Here is a 17,326-nt window from a genome sequence, read left to right on the forward strand (position 1 = left end):
AGCTAAAGAGGGAGAAAAATGTCAGCAGGTAAGGGGCAGAATTGGAGTGAACAACTTCCTTACCTTTGCGGCCAGCTGGCCTAATGTCAAGGTCAAGGTTGGGGCAGTTCCAGCTCCATCAGAGGTGACTGCACCATGACAGGCAAATCCACAGCTCAGCATTTGACAGGCTGGAATATTATCTATCTCAGTGCTTCTCAAACTGGAGCAGCATCAGAATCCTGGCAGAGGGCTTTTAAAAACACAGATTGGGGCCAGGCAGGGTGGCTTACAACCGTAATTCCAGCTCTTTCGAAGGCCGAGGTGGATCACTTCAAGCCAGAAGTTGGGAACCAGCCTGGGCAACATAGCAAGACCCTGTATCTACTAAAATATATATTTAAAATTAAAACACACACACACGCGTGTGCACACACACACTCACACAGATTGCTGAGCCCCACCCCAGGGTTTCTGATTCAGTAGGTTTGAGAATTTGCATTTTTTATTATTATTATTATGTTTTTAAAGATGGAGTCTCACTCTATCGCCCAGGCTGGAGTGCAATGGCACAATCTCGGCTCACTGCAACCTCTGCCTTCTGGGTTCAAGCAGTTCTCCTGCTTCAGCCTCCCATGTAGCTGATACTACAGGCATCTGCCACCATGCCCAGCTAATTTTTGTGTTTTTAGTAGAGACGGGGTTTCACCATATTGGCCAGGCCAGTCTCAAACTCCTGACCTCAAGTCATCTGCCCACCTTGGCCTCCCAAAATGCTGGAATTACAAGTGTGAGCCACTGCGCCTGGCCAAGAATGCGCACTATAACAAGTCACCAGGTGATGCCAATCCCGGGGGGTTCTAGGACCACACTTTGAGAACCACTAGTCTATCCTGACGCTTGCACTGTTTAACATAGAAGTTCAAAACTCAGGCTTTACAGTCTGTCAGACCTGGTTTTTATTCCTAATTCCATCAATTAATAGCTATGTGAACTTGGGCCAGTAACTCAATTAATCTGAGCCTCTATTTTCTCACAAATAGAATAGGAATAATTGCAGGGTTGTTCTAAGAAATGGATCATGTAATGTGTAAGTGCTAAGCACATTGCCTGCTTCATAATAAACACTTAATACATGATTATTAGTCTTTCTATTCAAGTCCTACCTCAACACCCACCTGGAATCTTCTGCACCTGTTCCTATTGATCTCTTAGTCCTCTAAAATGTTGGTTCACTTGCTTTCCAACCTGCCCTATGGTAAGGAAACTCCATTTCCCTTCCCCCATAGAGCCTCACAACTCCACTAGCAAGTGGGTAATCCTCTGCTGCCACCTTGTGGCCTTCATTCGCCTCACACATTGCAGGCTAACCTTGTCAAGGCGGTGTTTCTGGGACTGCAATCCAGTAGCTGAGCATAAGCAAAGAAACCAGACCCAGACGTGGTGCCTGCTCAGGCTGCTCAGTCAATGTGAGGACTGTGAGGAAGGGTTCCCAACAGGACAGTCCGAAGGACACCCAAATCCTGAGGGCTACAGAATGACAGAAAGGAGCTGGAATCAGCACCAGGAGAGCAGGAGAGCAACCTGGCTGTGATAGGTGAGTCTGGAGGCCCCGCTGAGCTCACTCAGGGCCTGGCCAGTGCCCTCCTATGCAGGACCCCGGGACACCTGCCTGTAGACATTTCTGAGGACTCCAGGGATCTCGAGCATATCCCTTCAGATGCCTCTTGCTACTGAGGTGGCCAAAGTCATGTGTGTCAAGGACAAGGTTATTAGAGGGTCCCCAATAGTCCCATGTTGAGACTATAGTCCCAATTCCTAATGAAGACTGCTCATTGTAGCTGGTTTGGAATAGAAACGCAGTACTTCGGTGAAGAAAGAAGCAGGACAGAGAGATGTGAGCAATGAAATGAAGACTCAAGTTGCTCTTGTCTTTTATGCCCATTACTCGTTTTCCCTGGTACAAGTGTCTTAATGAGGGGGGTTGACAGCTTGATGGTGGGGGATGGGTACAAATACAAACTGTATTATTTTTTTCAGGGATAGTAGGAAACACCTCTTTCCATGAGCACATCACACCTGAGGTTCACGATAGTGATAACTCTCTCCCCTCCTCGTGTTCTCATCCCTTAGAGGGATGCACAATGAACCAGAAGGTAGGGTGGAGAGTGAGGATGACACCTGGGATGGCAGCCACAGACCAGGAAGGCTGAGCTGGGAAATTGGTGCATTTTTTGGCTTCTCTCTTTAGAACATGGGTTATTTGGGGCCTTTTCATCCTTATTTTTGGGCCGCCAGGCACCAATTCTGAGAAACAGGAAAAGTTGCACTCAGTATCTCCTCCCTAGACCATGCAATCCGGCACACACTTAGACCCCTGAAAGAAATAAAAAGCAAAGCATTCTGACCCTTCTCCAGGGGCTGGCGTTTGTTCTTCTCCTGCAGAGGCTCATTTTAGATTTGCCTCAATGTAATAATATGCACAAGAAGTTAAGTCACCAGGGGCACCCCTTCCCCTCTCTAGAAGAAAGCTAAGACAAGGAAGGGGTTAAACAAAGGAGTAGGGCAAAACAGACACAGGCAGAGGAATGTAAGTTCTGCTGGTGAATCTAGGAGTGGGGGGTTATCTACCAACAATTATCTACCCCTTAACCAGACATAAGCCTTGAAAATTAACTTCTTTAAGGCATTTAATCATGCTATCTCACTTATTATAAAGCATGCAACAGTTTGACCAAGGTCTTTTTTACATTCATTAATTCACATGGGTTTTAAATCTTGCAACAATTCTCTTGCATTGGTAGAGCAAACATCACTTATTCACTGATAAGAAAAATGGAAGCTCCAAGATACTAAATGGGTTGTCCAAAATCACAGAGCATTAGTCTCTCTCCTAAAGTATTTATATCCAAAACTATAAACATACAGCATCTAGCTGCTTAACCAGCTTCAAGCACTTCAAGCAAGGCCTTGAAGGAATAAGGGGTTAGGGAGTGTGTGAACATTGTGCATATAAGTTTGGGTGAAAGCAGCAAAGTTGCAGAATGAGGACTGATGTGCAGGAGAGTGGCTTGATTTGGTAGCAGTGGGCAGTCAGAGAGGAATATGAGTCCTGGGTGCTGGGACAGAAGGTGAGTGGAAGCTTTGTAGATTATCAACCAACAGAAGGCAAACTCCTCATTTACCTCGTACTTTTACTTTTCCTCCTCATATAGATCCAAGTATGCCCAGGTGCACCATGGGAAAAATCTCTTCTCAAAGCCAAAACTATCTGAGGTGGGGAAAAGATCTTAAAATACTTTTAACCATTTTTGTGTGGCTCTAACTTGTCTAAGCAGCAAAGAAACTTTCCTTTGTTAACTCGGGCTTCAAAGCCAGCTTTGTTTTCATGCCTAGTATTGATTTGGATCTTCCGGAGGGTCTCTTGACATCTCTCTACACCTTCCTGATGAAGCCCGCAAGTCCAATAGGCCTCTCACTCACTGACAGAGATGTTCAGAGCCCCTTTCTGGCATAACAAAACCTCTCCAGGGCAGAGTGAGGAGCTGAATGCCAAATCTCCACACAGGGCTTATGAGCTCCTTCTGACATCATCGTTTTTCTAGCCTGGAGAAAGGACTGGTGAAGGCACCACAGGATTTTTGTGTTCTCTGCTCCTAACGGACAAACTCTTGAGAGGCAGCCCCTCGCCGTGCGCTCCCTGAAAGAGGCTAGGCTGGACCAGCCATCAACCATCCTAGTTCCTAACCTGACCCTGCCCCCTACAAGCTAGGTTACTCTGCCACTTCCCTTCTGGCCTCAGTTTCCACATCTGTTCAACAAAGGCTGGATGGAAGATTTCTAAAGCCCTCCTCAGCTGTCTTTTCTCTTTGGTGCTATGACTGGTTAAATTCCTCATTTCTTTCATACCTGCCTTTGACACCGTGTTTAGGTCTCCAGCCATTAAATCCTGGCATGTCTGAAGGAGTAGCAAGGAGAGATCAGCCAGCCAGAGGGTTTCAACAAAAATACCTCACATGCTTGACAAATATTTATCAGCCAAAAACTTATTCTACATACAAAGTCTGATGTTTTCACAATTTAGTACTCAAAAGTGGTTTTTTTTTGTTTTTTTTTTTTTTTTTTTTTGAGACGGAGTCTCGCTCTGTCACCCAGGCTGGAGGGCAGTGGTGCGATCTCAGCTCACTGCAACCTCCACCCCTCCAGGTTTTAAGCAATTCTCTGCCTCAGCCTCTGGAGTAGCCGGGACTACGGGCGCATGCCACCATGCCCGGCCAATTTTTTGCATTTCTAGTAGAGATGGGGTTTCACCATCTTGGCCAGGCTGGTCTAGAACTCCTGACCTCGTGATCCACCTGCCTCAGCCTCCCAAAGTGCTGGGATTACAGGCGTGAGCCACCGCGCCTGGCCTCAAAAGTGGTTTTCAATATTTGATACAGACACCTGGCAACCAGAGCTCAGAAGAAATGTGTACTTTTTTGGTGTGTGAGATGAAGTCTTCACTCTTGTCACCCAGGCTTGAGTTCAATGGTACAATCTCAGCCCACTACAATATTCGCCTCCTGGGTTCAAACGATTCTCCTGCCTCAGCCTCCCTAGTAGCTGGGATTACAGGCACCTGCCACCAAGCCCGGCTAAATTTTTTTGTATTTTTAGTAGAGACGTGGTTTCACCATGTTGCCCAGGCTGGTCTCAAACTCCTGACTTCGGGCGATCTTCCCACCTCGGCCTCCCAAAGTGCTAGGATTACAGGCGTGAGCCACCGCGCCCGGCCCAAAGTGTGTACTCTTGGGGCGCTCATTAGCTTTGTGGGCTAGGGATTATGGTACATTATCTGATAAATTAGAGGAAAATTTTACTTTATCTGAGAAACATATTTGCAGCCAGTCTCAGACACACTAAGTCACAGAAGAAAGAAGAATCAAAAAGAATTCTGTTGTCAGCTGTTTCCCCTCTTGCTTTACCTAAAAAAGCAGCCATCTGTGCCCTGAGGCAGAAATGGCAGAATGTGCTTACTCAACACCTGACCCCCTAACTCCTGACCCCTCAAAACACACACTGGGAGCTTAGAGCCTGCCCCCAGGCTGCCTCTCCCCATCCCTTACTCCTCAAAATACACACTGAGAGGGAAGGGGGGTGCTTGCAGCTGGTCCAAACTGCTTCTCTTGGACTAAGATATATTCACCCGGGGGTGTCAACAGCATGGGAGTGGAGAGAGCAGGTAAAGGGGAGCAGGGAGGTCCTATGGCCTTGCAGAGGACAAAACCACAAACCCCTGGCAAGTGACCTGGGTTTTAAGACCAAACGAAGCAAGGCATTTATATTTTTACACTTTTAATTGACAAATAATAATTGTGTATCTTTATGGGGTACTATGTGATGTCACAATATATGTATACACTGTAGAATGATTAAATCCAGCTACTCAGCACACACATCATCTCACATACTTAGCATTTATTTGTGGTGCAGGCAAGGCGTTTAACCTCAGTTTTGTCATCCATAAAATAGGAATAAAAATAGCTATCACACAGGACAGTCGGGTTTCTCTTCCTTTCCTCACACTCCAAGCAGTGCCTGGCAGAGGGAAGTAATTTGATCCATATTTAGTGAGTAAATTTCACATTTTGTCCAGAGCCAGGTCGGAGCCCACAGACAAAATCTCATTATCTTCCCCTGGAGGCTCTCTCTAAAGCTGAAAGATGAATCCAGGGTACATCAGCTGGAATTTTTACCTAGGTCTCTAGCTCCTGTCTCATCCTTTTCTCTTTTGTAGATCTCAGGCCTCCCAGCAGAAGCCTGTGTTTTCCAAAACAGAAGACAGATGAAAAGACCCGCAGGCTACAAAGAGGGCAGATGCTGCCCAACTGAGAGAATGGCCTCCTCTCAGTTCTCATTGTTCTGGATGTGGAGTAGAAGATTCTCATGTGGTATAAATGTACCATCTCACATCAGTCATAGGACAAATGTGGGCTCTCAAGTGCCAGATTTTATCTAAGGGACAAAAATGAGAGGAAGAGAGGAAGAGGAAGAGAAAGCGCCAGCACCCACCCCTGCCAAAGCCTCAAGAATCAGCAATTTTTGCCTTTTGCCATTTGATTGACTTTAAGTCACCATTTAGAAGGGAAAACAACATGAACAGAAAAACCTTGAACCATCTTTAACCCTTCATCTGGAGCTAAAAATGAATTTTATTTCACTCTCTCACAGCAGCCTGCAGGTAGAAGCAAGGTCTCTACTTCAAAGGGACTGAAGGAAAGATGGAGTGATTCTTCAGAAAGCCCCACACAGCCAGGCAGGGCTCCATTCAATAATATAACTGCAGGAAGAGATATACTCTTGTTCTCTGGCTGGACCTCAGTGGTGATATGGTTGTTAGTAATGAAAAAGCAATAGTTCTGCTAATTTCCTTTAATTCAACTCACCTGTTTTCCTAGTAACTAAAGCCACAGATAATTCTCTCCTTTGCCTGGAAAGCTCCTATTTCCCCTCCACCCTCCTTTGAAGTCTTCCCTGACTCTGTGGTTCCACTGTGCTCCCAAACCAGTAATGGAGCACTGCTCCATAAGAATATAATGTTAGCCACAAGTAATTTTGAATTTTCTTGTAACTACATTTTAAAAAGAACAAAGAATCAGATGAACCTAATTTTAATACATTTTATTTAACTCAATATATCCAAAGTACTATCAATATGTAATCAACATTTTTAAATATTAATATTTTAGGTCAGGTGTGGTGGCTCGTGCCTGTAATCCCAGTGCTTTGGGAGGCCAAGGCAGGAGGATTACTTGAGCCCTGGAGTTAGAGACCAGCCTGGGCAACATAGCAAGACCCCATCACTACCAAAAAATTGAAAAATAAATTAGCTGTGCATGCTGGCATTCGTCTGTGATCCCAGCTAGTCAAGAGGCTGAGGCAGGAGGATCTTGAGCCCAGGAGTTCAAGATTATAGTGAGCTATGATCGTGCCACTGCATTACAGCCTGGAGGACAGAGTGAGACCCTGTCTCTTAATATATATTTTACATTCTTTTTTTCATTCTAAGACTTCAGAGTACAGTGTGTGTTTTACACTTGGAGCACATCTCAGTTCAGACTAGGCACATTTCCAGCACTCAGTAGCCATATGTGGCTAGAGGTTGCTGAATGACAGTGCTGCCCTAATAGAACACTTAGCGCATTTTTCTGAAATTCTGTGTTTACAAGTTCATCTGCCCTATTAGAGTGGAGCTCCTTAAGAACAGAACCATTAACAGTGATCAATTCATAGCAGTTACATCATAACTCTATGTAGAATGATAGACCAGAGTAATTCATAAATCAATGTCACTGTTAACCACAGATAGAAGAGGAGAGAAAGGGAATGTATTTGGCATTAAGGAGTTTAAGTTAGAAGCACTATGAGACCCTTGGAGTATGATGCTCAGAAATAAGTCAGAGACAGAGATGGGAGATCAGAAAAGGAACAGGATGAAAAATAAAGGTTAAGGAGGCATGGTTTGGGAAGGTTACCTTTACCATAGAAAGCAGAAACACGCATCCACGCATTTCACATAAAAATGCTGTGGGCCATCTCTATGGAAAATCGTAATACGCATCATGAGAAAGTAATCTCAGCATGCAGATGCACTACTTCCCTCCTGTGGTTAATTACTTGGGGCAGGTCCTGGACAAGCCTGGGATGTGGGTGAGATTCATGTGCAATGTCCTTCTATACAGCAGGGTTCTCCCCCTCTGCGTAGAAGTCCTCCCGCTTCCTCTCACCCCACTCCCACAATGGTCAATACCCTCAACAGAAAAAGAAGTCTCTGGCAGACTCTCTCAGATTACGGCAGCGCTTCTCAAACATTAATGTTCATATGTACCCGGGGATCTTGTTAAAATGTAGATTCTGACTGCGTAGGTCTGGGGTGAAGACTAAGATTCTACTTTTTAAGATGTTCCAGGAGACGCTGATGCTGCTGGGCCATGGGCCACACTTTGAGTAGCAGGGCACTGGGGGTTAAAGACCTATGTAAAGCTTTTTCCAGCCTTAGGTTTTAAGAAGATAATCCCAGAGAGAGCACTTTAGCCCACAGGAATACAAGAAATGATAGCATTTAAGTGATCAGATGGGACCCATGAGACATAAAATGTCCCCTGAATTCTGCAAAAAAAATACTACAGAAGCATTTCTGTTTATAGGTAAGGCCATCTCATTAGTAGGCAGCACTTGTGGGATATTATAAATCATGCTGGAATCGAGGTTGAATTTGAATCCCCATCTGTTATACTTACTAGCCATTACCAGCCATGTGATGTTATGATTATCACTTCACTTCTATAAATCTAAGTTTCCTTATCTATAAAATAGGTAGAATATCACAGAGGTTCTTTGAGTCTCAAACAAAATAGCATATGTGACATTAGCTGGTATAGTACCTGACATATGTCTGAGTCTCAACAAATGCTTATTAAATCTTAAGCAAAATATTTTCCAGTTACCTCTGTGAAGTCAACACTGGAATAAAATTGGTGGAGTGTGAAAATAATTTTTAAGATGATACATATCTGCTTTTAAGTTGATCCAACCTCAGAGTTAAGATATTTGTCTTGAACTAAATGTATCCCCCTGTATAAAAGCAATGCAAATACATTTCAAGCAAATGCCTCAGGGAGCAGGCATAATATCATCTTTACCTATTTTTATATTTCTTTACTGTTGCCATGAGAGCATTTTAATAACCTCCATGGAGATGAAAGTGATGCAGGTAATTGCCATAAGTAATTTAAGGGCTATTAAAACTAACAAACCTCTTCTGTGGAATACCTTGTTAAGCAGTGATCAGTAGAAAACACATAAAGATCATGCACACTGTAAATTCAAGCCCCTTTTTCCAGTTAAACTGAAGCGGGAATGCAGCTGCATTACACATAAGAAGGGTGCAGATATTAAAGCCCTTCCTGTTCAGGTCTTAAGGTAGCTCAATCTACAGATGCCCTGGCAATCTAATGAGACCCACTCCCTTCAGAAAAGGCAACCCCATCTCTGCTATAACTTCCCATCACCTAAACTGGCTGCTGCTGTTTCCATGCATGCTTCTTAAGATATAAATCAAAGCATGTTTTTAGCACAAAGCCCCAAAGACCTGGGTTCTAGCCTTGGATCAGCAAATTGCTAGCTGTGTGACCTACAGGGATTCTTTTCACCTCTCTAGGCATGAATTGCTACAGCTACAAAATGAAAAGAATTTATTGTGTGTCCTCAAAGATCTCTTTCAGCTCTAAAATCCTTTGATCCTAAACAAATTCTATAGTTAGAAGCCCTTTTTCTGACTATTTTAACTATCAAAAATATAACCATGAATCAAAAATAGGGTGCAAAAAAAGGAAAGATCCATGAAAAGCATAAGTCAATATTACAAAGTCCACGCATGTTAAGCTTCCCAGAACCTCATAGGTCCATATTCAGCATGAAGTTATTCTTCCTTCATACGCTGGCCTAATGAATTTGATTTCCTTTTTCACTAGGCTCACAACACACCAGAAGAGGCAAACAAACAAACAGGCAAGAACACTGACAGTGATAAGTAAAAGGCCATAGGAAAAAGGAAAAAACAGAGAGAAAACTTCAAAAAGGCAGGGACTTTGTCTGTTTCACTGCTACATACCCAGTGTCAGGCACATAGTATGTGCACAAAACATGTTGGATGAATGAATGAAAACAATACTTACAAAAAGCAGATAAAATTTGTATAAGTACAGTGATCTGGGAGAGCCTCCTAATGATTGTTTCACATGCTGCAATTAATATTCACGTGGGTGGCTAAGACTCAGCAAGGAAAATTTAAGCTATGCTCAGCAAGCTCTCATTTAGATGAAAAATTACTACTTCTGGTTAAACATGGTATATTGAGCACATGTTTATCTCTGTTCCCCCAAATACTCTACTAAAAATTGAAGTGTGTCTGTGTGATCCCCACAAGGAAAAAGAGAGAAGAAAGGATTGACAGTGGACAAGAAACGCCAGCCAATATGTGCAGGACTAGAAAACATCAAATAAAACTGTCAGAGCTGATAAAGCTGAACAGCAAGGGCTTGCAGAAGGGATCCAGTGAGAAACCAGCCAGGTGCACCTCAGATCTGTGGAAAACTCAGAAATCAGAGGCAGCCACACAAGAGGCACAAGGAGCTGGACTACATCAGGAGAATTTGTCTAAAGTCTGGATTATAAATCATGCTGCTATAAAGACACATGCACACGTATGTTTATTGTGGCACTATTCACAATAGTGAAGACTTGGAACCAACCCAGATGTCCAACTACGATAGACTGGATTAAGAAAATGTGGTACATATACACCATGGAATACTATGCAGCCATAAAAAATGATGAGTTCATGTCCTTTGTAGGGACATGGATGAAACTGGAAACCATCATTCTCGGCAAACTATCGCAAGGACAAAAAAAGTAAACACCGCATGTTCTCACTCATAGGTGGGAATTGAACAATGAGAACTCATGGACACAGAAGGGGAACATCACACACCGGGGGCTGTTGTGGGGTGGGGGGAGGGGGAGGGGGAGGGATAGCATTAGGAGATATACCTAATGCTAAATGACGGGTTAATGGGTGCAGCACACCAACATGGCACATGTATACATATGTAACAAACCTGCACGTTGTGCACATGTACCCTAAAACTTAAAGTATAATAATAAAATTTTTTAAAAAATCTTTAAATTAAAAAAAAAAGAAAGTAGTTAAATTCTCAAGTTTCTTCTCCTACCTTGGCAGTAAACTAGGGATTTATTCAACAAAGAAAAGGATACAGAGAAATGTTAGCCAGGATTGCAGGAGATGGTAGGGAGAGAGACACATCTGAAAACAAGGGTGTGAGTGAGTGTACATACAGAACAAGGAGTCTCCAGGTTCCCTGACTCTCTGGGCTTAAAAATACTGGCAGCTTAGGGATATAACTCTCCCACTACCACATTCCCAGGCAGGAAACTGGAGGATTCTTAGGTGGTGAAATGGAATATACCCAGAATCTCTAGATTCTGACACTCAGGTTTCTCCCACAAACAGCAGGATCCCCAACTAGCACATTGTAATTGACAAGCTCTGCCTCTATCCAAAAAGAGTGTATCAGCTCTAATGTAATATTCTCAAGTATCAACAGACAAAAAAATTCTAAAATTAAGCTCCAGTAAGAAAAAACAAGACAAAAATTAACAGAAAAACTCAGAGGAAATCAAGACAATGGATAGAGAAGAAAACTTTGTACAGAAATAATATCTTTAGAGTAATATAAATATTAATCCTTGGCAAAATAATAAGACATCTTTTTTTAAGGAACAGAAAACAAATCAGAACTCTTAAAACTGGAAAATATGATATTTGAAATAAAAAATTCAGCAGAAAAAAAATTCAATAGAAAGTTTGGAATACACAGTCAAGAGAATCTCTCAGAAAAAAAAGACAAAGAGATAAAACAGTAGTAGATAAGAGGAAATTTGAGTGTCAATCAGTCCAAGAAGCCTAACCACAGTATAACAGAGTTCCAAAAAAAAGAGAGAGAGAAGAGAGTAAAATAAATAGAATGAAATTATCAAAATATTGATGCCCAAAATATTCCTTTAACTGAGAAACATGGGTTTTTGGATTAAAATAGTCTGTTGGCTCTCTATGACATCTGAATATATAGCACAATGAATAAAGAGGTTGCCCACACCATGTCACACTACTATAAATTTTCAGAGCATCTGGGATAAAGAGAAGATACTAAAATCTTCACATCATAAATATCTAGTTCACAGAAAAAAAAGACTGGAAATATGAATGTATGTCATCAGATTTCTCAACAACATCAAAGCTGGAAGTCAGTGGAGCAACAGCTTCAAATTTGGAATGAAAACTTGCATCCTCATATTCTACATTCAGTCAAATTACCAATTAAAGTGTGAAGAAAGAATAATACATATTAAGACTTTCATGGTGTCAAAAATATTGCTCACACATGCTTTCTCAAGAAGCTACTGGAGATGCTCTACTGAAATCAGGATATAACCAAAGAAGAGAAAGAGATGGGGAGGCAGGAAATAACAGATACATCCCGGGATACAGGTAAAGAGAAGGGCCAGGGACCAGCTGTACAGAACACCCAGAGCACAGCCTGGAAGAGGAGAGAGGACTCCTGAAGGAGTGTTTCCAAGAATAATGAAAAGCTGATGCTTCTGCCTGGTTGAGAAATAACAGTCATTGGTGTTGGGAAGTTTGAAAATAGTGACAGGAACACAGACAATCAATCAAGTAAGGAAAAAAATGAGTTAAGTATTAACTCTAGAAAGCAAAACATTCTGAACAAGACAGGAAATGTAAGCACAAAATGCTAGGTGGAAAATTAGGAAAACATTTTACATTGTTTTATCCAAACATTTTTATATAATTTTACTTGGAAAACAGGAGGGGGAGCAAGGATGTTGGATTATATAAGTATGCTAAATCCTCATCTTCGTAATAAGCCAATAAAAAGTGAAAAAATGATAAAATTTTATAAACCAAGAGCTAGCATTCTATTCAATAGAATTTAGGGAGAAGTGGATCAAGAAAGTGCTATTTTGTGTTCGGTTTTTGTTTTGCTTTTCTTTTAACTTTCTTTTAATTGTTTGATTTTGATAAAAATTTACTTGGTTAAAAATTTTAAGCTACTTTAAAAATGAAGTCAGATATCATAAAGAGCCTAATAATTGCGTGATGCAATCAAGTTAGAATGACCCTAGTGTGGGAATTTATGGAAAACTGACCAGACCAGCAAGGTTAAGGGTGACCTGAGACATCATCAAACTCCAAGGGGTCTTGTCCAAAGGGATGAGGCAAGATGCAATGAAAATAATCTGAGTTTTGTGCTTCTTGACATCAGGTAAGAGCACAAGCCTTTAATTCAGGGGCCCTAAATAAGTCAAGAATTGAAGCAGGCCTCTGTCTTAAGAAAAATGGTCATGGAGAGTCATGGATTGGCCTCCAGTTCTGGAGACAATAGTCAGTCATTCAGGTCAGTCTCCAAAGTCTCTAATGGGGTAACTGAGCAGGAGGCACAAAGAAAAAAGGCCAATAACAGCTACTATCCAGGCACAAGATAGTATCAGCCTGGGAAGCCACAGCTCAGTGATTATAAAGGCATCCAAGGGCCTAAATCCAAGCAACTGTAGCTGAAAACTCAGATTACAATTTCCACAGTGGTAGGGACTACACACGCACACCCAGGTCCACAGTCATTGGTCCTGCGCCTATGCAGGGTTGGGTCTGCAGATGACAGACAACACCAGAGACACAGAAAATGGAGCTGGTACAGGAAGTGACCTACAGAAGAAAAATATCTAACACAGGCCAAAAAGAGTCTCTTCAAAATGGTTAAGTTTTATGCTAAGCTTTAGTATTTAAAGCTTCCATTACATGAAATATTCACTTATGTAGAACAGCTCATTCCCCAGTAATATGAGATTAATGAGGCATCACTGTGCATAAAAACTACCAAACTGGCTCAGATCAATGGTCTGTCTTGTCCAGTATTTTGCTTTTTAAGGACATAAAAGAACATGCAATTTGGAGACAGAAGTATCTGGATTTCGGGCTTGTTTCTACCACTTTGAACTGTAAGACCAAGTTATTTATCTACTCCCAGCCTCAATGTACTCATCTGTAAGACAGCACTAATAATACCTTCTTCTTGGTGATATTGTGAAAATTCAACGAGATGCTACCTTTAAAAATACTTTATAGGCTGTTCTGCAGTCTAAGTATGTGAATTAATGTAGCTAAATGATATGGGAAAGCTTGCTTTTCATATGTATCCTGAAGATCATTCATTTCTTTTAAGAAATTCAATTGTTGACTTTTGTAGGAATATATCTTTTAAAAATCCCAAAGCTGGCCGGGCGCGGTGGCTCACGCCTGTAATCCCAGCACTTTGGAAAGCCGAGATGGGCGGATCACGAGGTCAGGAGATCAAGACCATCCTGGCTAACACGGTGAAACCCCGTCTCTACTAAAAATACAGAAAAATTAGCCAGGCGTGGTGGCGGGCGCCTGTAGTCCCAGCTACTCTGGAGGCTGAGGCAGGAGAATGGCGTGAACCGGGGAGAGGGAGCTTGCAGTGAGCCAAGATCGCGCCACTGCACTCCAGCCTGGGAGACAGAGCGAGACTCCGTCTCAAAAAAAAAAAAAAAAAAAAAAAATCCCAAAACTGTGAAAAATTTGGGGTCTCTGACCTTCAAAGGAAACCTTAGCATATTCAACTTCAAAAAAAATTAGCAGGGAAGTTAACTGAAATCTTATGGTGAACAAAGTAGGTCACAGAATCTAATGCCTTCCTGTGTCGTCTCACTTCCTCACCCTTATATCTGAATCCTCCCCAGACCTCAGCTCTCTGCTTACTTGTGCTCTTAGCAAAGACCTCATGAACTGGGGTATTGTGCATGGGTCAGAGGCTTAATGGGGGCTAGAAGGAATTGTTGGGCTAAGTTAAATGTTTCCTCCTCATTACACATTCAATGAAACACTTTCTGGAAGGTCACATGAAGCCTACGCCTTCTCACATGTCTCCAGGAGGTGGTCTGCTGTGTCAGTCAGGCAGCTGGCTGAGCAGATTCTGCTGTTTGGAGCTCACCGCAGGATGGGGATTCTGAAAGCACAGGTTAGAAAGTGGGGAGCATTCAGCAACGTTTTGGTTAACAGTCTAATTTAAATTTTCACTTTTTTCTGCCTCTGTTAAAACACCATGGTAAAGTGGAAAAAGCACCCTAGTAGAAGCAGAGTAGAGTAGAGTCTGTCCTAACGCTGTCTGTTACCAGCCATGAGACTTTGGACAAACTACTTTTCCTCTGTGGGCCTCAATTTGTACAAATGATAAGTTTGGACTAGATCACAGTTTCTAAATATGCTTTGCAGATTCTGGATTCCCCAGTGATACTTCAGGTCACATCTGGAAAGGTGGAGAAGAGAACACTAAGGGCATGGAGGTAAAGGAGTGTGAGTCCCTCCCTCCAGATCCCATGTAAGAAGAACAGATTTATCACTCTCTATCTATTTCACACTAAGATTTTTGAAGGCAACACTCCCTGGATAAGAAAACATTTGAGAGGCTGAGGCAGGAGAATGGCGTGAACCCGGGAGGTGGAGCTTGCAGTGAGCCGAGACTGCGCCACTGCACTCCAGCCTGGGCGACAGAGCGAGACTCCGTCTCAAAAAAAAAAAAAAAAAAAAAAAAAAAAGAAAACATTTGAAAACCACTTGATCATAGGTCCCTAATATTCCTTCCAATCCAATAGCTATCTGACAAGCTAACATTCTCTGGCACTGGAGACATGAAATACACCAAACAAGAAGATAAATTCTGGTCTTGGAAGTATAAGCTTCCAAGATGTGTCAAAACTTGCACACCTAGGGTAGCAATCCTGGCTGGAACTATCTCATACATCTCCAAGAAAATAAATCTGTACTCAATAAGCATTTATTGTTGCATAAACCATCATAATGTGCTCATGGGAAAAGATACAGCCTGCCCTTGTGGGGTTTATACTATTAAAGAGGTGAGATTGAAACAGAACAATTCCAGCTCAAATTGCCTCTCTCCCAAACAAAGAATTTAAGTAAGCAACACTACCATACACAAACTCTGAATGTGTTTGCATGTAACAGTAGGGGAAAGCATAGGAGAAAACGGTTCAAGCAGTGAGAAAAGTCTTTATGGAAGAGGAAACAGTTGAGCTAAGACTTGAAGAAAACATCTGAAGTCCAAGAACTAACCACTAGTTCTTGGACCCTTAAAAGTTTCTAACACTGTAAACTTCAGTTTAGAAATGAGATCAATGTTAATTAATCTTACTGACCTGAAAAATATATTTTACAGCTGAATAGAGTTTCCTTCCCCCTGAAAAGCCTACATCCTTTAAACTTTATTCCTAAAAAGGTTTGAAAAGGGTTCTATGGCAAAGAGACACAAGCTTTATTAACCAATTATTGGCTACAGGGGTGCTTACATCACCACAACCCCCACTTCCAGGTGGCTCAGCAGAAAGAGGGACTCCATCTGTTTGGGAGAAAGTAAGGAAAAAGACAAGAGTTCCTGACTGGTAATCCAGATAATTCTTCCAGATCTTACCAATGATTCATTGTAAGTTATACAAGAAGAGATGTAAATATTAGCAAAAGGAAGGTGTATCTTACAAGGAATCTGAAAGACCTGATTTTTGGACAGGATAAACTGTGATTGTATACAAAACCTTCATTCACACCAAAAACAGCATACAAATGTTAACCTCACTCACAAACACCATAAATAGAACAGCGCTTGCACTACTGAGGAGGTGAGATTGAAACACACAGAACAATTATGGCACAACACAAGAACAGCTGAAGGGCTGAAGCCATGGATATACTGGGCTTGGGAGAGATAATGGTCCCCAAAGATGTTGGTATATCAAAGCCAGGCACCTGGAGTAAAACTAGAGGTGGGTTTGGCATCTCCGTCTGTTACCCGGAAGGATAACAAGGCTGTGGCCAGTGCCGTATCCATAGCTGTAACGTGATGCTGCCTGGGAACACCAGAAGAAGCAGAGGCAGCTACCAGTGAACTCATAAACCTGCAACGTCCCTAAAAGAGAGCTCTAAGCCACCAGCATAACCCTGGTTCTGGAGCTTTGAGAAGAATGGAGGAAGCGACAAGGATGAGCACAACAAGAAAAAGGTCGTATATATAAATATCCACCCCCTTAAACTCACAAACTAAAATTTCAAATCACAAGAGCAAAATTAATGTCAGAAAAGATAGCCAACAAACTGAACAAATAACAGAGTTCCCTTTTATAAGATTGTAAATAATAATGCATGCTTCTGTAAAAGATGACTTTAAAATAGTATAAATCCTCAATGAGATAAAGAAATGACTAATATCCACATACCAAGAAAAATAAATTCTGCAACAAAAAACAAGCAATTATGAATCAGGAACTGTTTAATATTTTTAAAAGAACCCATCAGAAATACCAAAAATTAAACCATAATTACTGAAATAAAATAATCTTAGTGGGAAAGAATAAGTAAATGAGAAGAAAGTATTAAGAAATTTAGAACATATCAATTCAGAAAACTTTTTATAAGTATGTAAATTAGAAGTTACATACATAGGAGGATAGGCTAACAACAACCCACATATGGCCAAAACATGTTGCAGAAAAAGAGGCCAGAAGAAAGAGGTGGAGAGTCAAGATTTATAGAGTTAATGAGGGAAAGGGAGCAAAGCAAGATGGAGGAATAGAAGCTTATAACATTTGTCACCCCTCCATGCTAGAATACCAAATTTAA

At 41.7% G+C, this 17,326-nt stretch overlaps 1 pseudogene; it reads left to right on the forward strand.

Moving 5' to 3' along the window:
* LOC129462165 (FUN14 domain-containing protein 2-like) overlaps nucleotides 1-5,860 on the forward strand; it is a 28,483-nt pseudogene extending 22,623 nt beyond the window's left edge.
* The last annotated feature ends 11,466 nt before the right edge of the window (nucleotides 5,861-17,326 follow it).

This window comes from Symphalangus syndactylus, chromosome 14 (assembly GCF_028878055.3).
Source record: "Symphalangus syndactylus isolate Jambi chromosome 14, NHGRI_mSymSyn1-v2.1_pri, whole genome shotgun sequence".
Lineage (NCBI taxonomy): Eukaryota > Metazoa > Chordata > Mammalia > Primates > Hylobatidae > Symphalangus > Symphalangus syndactylus.